General features: G+C 40.3%; 1 pseudogene; it reads left to right on the forward strand.

Annotated features, from left to right (window-relative positions):
* Positions 1-252: 252 nt before the first annotated feature.
* LOC115792395 (N-acetyllactosaminide beta-1,3-N-acetylglucosaminyltransferase 3 pseudogene) lies at positions 253-1,681 on the forward strand (annotated as a pseudogene).
* Positions 1,682-2,826: the final 1,145 nt, after the last annotated feature.

Here is a 2,826-nt window from a genome sequence, read left to right on the forward strand (position 1 = left end):
TTCTACTATAAATTAAGTAACCATGTAACCTAGGGAGGGAGGCAACAGAACTGCAGTTTTTTCAGGGGTTTTACTGTTGAAATTGAATCAGATCAAGGTTTTCTCACAAGGACTTACATTACATATCCACCAAAATGAAGCCCAGTATGATTTCTTTTCAGTGCATCTAGTGGAGAAACAATATAGCAGTCTCTAACATTACACATCTCTTTCTTTTGTCTAGAATACCTGTGATGTAGTCCCTACAGTGAACGCCCACTGTTAATTAAGAGAAAAGGTTAATGGAAAGCTTCAGAACTGTGAAATAGACTGCTGGTTTTGAAAGGTTACAAACTCCCTTTCAAGTCTCTCTTTTTCAAACAAGTTATATGTACAGCATAAATCCTTTAGATTATTGGACAATTAATTTTTGAATGGTATTTCTAATGAGAAAACTTTCTTGTCACCACAGATTTTTGAGGATGAACCTCTCAAAAGCAGTTGCTTTCCTGGTGGGAGCTGTTGTTGTCCTGGCTGTGATTTTTCTCCATGAAGATAGACTACTACATGAAATCGTGAGAGATGATGTCATTCAAACAAATCTGCCCTCCACAACTTCACCTTACATTTATTCCTGGCCAAAGTGTCAACAAAACATGTCTGCTGCCAACATCATGAACTTCAGCTCTCTCCCTGGTCATATACAAGACTTTCTGTACTATCGCCACTGTCGACATTTCCCCATGCTACTAGACATTCCTGATAAGTGTGGAGGACCCGACAGATCTGCAGAAGTCTTTCTTCTACTGGTCATTAAAAGCTCTCCTGTGAACTACGACCGTCGAGAAGTACTGCGCAAAACCTGGGCTGAGGAGAGATTACATAATGGTGTGTGGATCCGAAGGCTCTTCATCTCAGGAACAACAGGTACTGGTTTTGAGAAAGAGAGAATGAACAAACTCCTTGAAATGGAGCAACATGAGAACAATGATATTCTCCAGTGGGACTTTAATGACACATTTTACAACCTCACCTTGAAGCAAATACTCTTCCTCGAATGGATGGAAAGAAACTGTCCACATGTTCACTTCATTCTAAACGGTGATGATGATGTCTTTGCCAACACAGACAACATGGTTGAGTATCTCCAACACTTTAAAAACAATGTTGGACAGAAGCACCTCTTTACTGGCTACCTGCTCGAAAATACTGGCCCCATTCGATCCCCATACAGTAAGTATTATGTTCCAGTTCAGGTGCAGGAGTCAGACTCTTACCCCCCTTACTGTAGTGGTGGGGGTTTCCTTTTATCTGGTTACACAGCTTTGATTATATACACTGTTTCCCACTCTATCCCTCTTCATCCCATCGATGATGCTTACTTTGGATTGTGTCTGGCCAAAACAAGACTTCGACCTGAGTCCCATGCTGGTGTGAAGTTAGGTGGACTTTATCTTGCTTCCAGCAAAGCTGATGGCTATGATCCTTGCTTTTATAGAGGAACTCTACTTGTTCACAGATTCCTTTCAGCTCACATGTATCTGATGTGGCACCAGATACACGACCCTAATCTGAAATGCTCCGGCAGTGACTAAAAAAAAGCCATGACTTTGGCAATGCTCCTTTACATTGAGCAGCTTCTTTATTTGATACACTTATAAGCCCAACAAAAAGCAACAGCTTGGCTTTAAATGATGCCTTTCAAAACTTAAAAAGGGTTTGGTGGTTTTTTGTTGTTGATATTTACAAACCACCAGCTCTCTCAGTTCAGTCTTATATATGTTTATTTTTCAGACTTTTGAACTGATAATGTACTTAATTGTATTATGCGGAAAGGTGTACAATACAGTTTTTATTGATTGTTTTGACGCAGCCGTCAACTCAAAATCCACATTTTCAAAACAGTTAACGCAGAGGCCTAAACAGTGCCACAGTGGTCAAAGTGACACATTTTGCTTGCAAAAGGCTCTAACTGTGCCAAAACATTTAAAATGTGGAACAAAAGCAAATTTTGCCGTCAAACAACTCAACTATGACACAAGTGTATGAGCACCTCCAATCAATCATTACACAATGGGCAACAAAATCCAAAATACAGCACCCGTGTGTGAATCGGTGCACCATTGCTTGTCATTGTAACCTATGACTGTACATAGCTTACATGCCAGTGCTGTTTGTAGTCAAATTTGCCCTCTTGCAAAAAATGCATTCAGAATTAGATATGCTTTGATGCAAATTTTATTGATTACATTCTTTTTTTCAGACTGTGGCTGACAAATGAAATATTCCAACAGAGAATACATGGAAATAAAAATAAAATCCATTACTGTGTGAGAAATTAGGAAAATAAAAAAAACAGTCTTTTCCAGTAAAGAACAAAAATCTATAGTAGGCCTATACTATAAGAGTATAAGAGATAGCCACAAGTGATACACTTCTGTCTCTTCTTTCTTGAAGAATGGGCAACATGGCCTCATCCACATCGCAGTCAATATTCTCTCGTGCAATGCACCGAGGGAAAAATCGTCTAGCATGCCTGATCCATCCTTGACATGCCTCTGCATCTATATCTTGGGCAGCAGCAGTCATTGCATTGAGCAAGGGCATCTGTTTATAGGGACGGTGATCATTTACCTTCCATCTCCATGCACTAAAGAATTCCTCTATGGGATTTAAAAATGGAGAGTATGGAGGAAGGAATTGTACCATCATCCGAGGGTGCACTGCAAACCACTCATTCACAACAGGAGAGTGGTGGAACACCACATTGTCCCAGATAATCACGAACAGTGGCATGCCAGGCCCCAACAGGCAGGATCAGGATGTCATGAAGGGCATTCAGGAATG

This window comes from Archocentrus centrarchus, chromosome 14 (assembly GCF_007364275.1).
Source record: "Archocentrus centrarchus isolate MPI-CPG fArcCen1 chromosome 14, fArcCen1, whole genome shotgun sequence".
Lineage (NCBI taxonomy): Eukaryota > Metazoa > Chordata > Actinopteri > Cichliformes > Cichlidae > Archocentrus > Archocentrus centrarchus.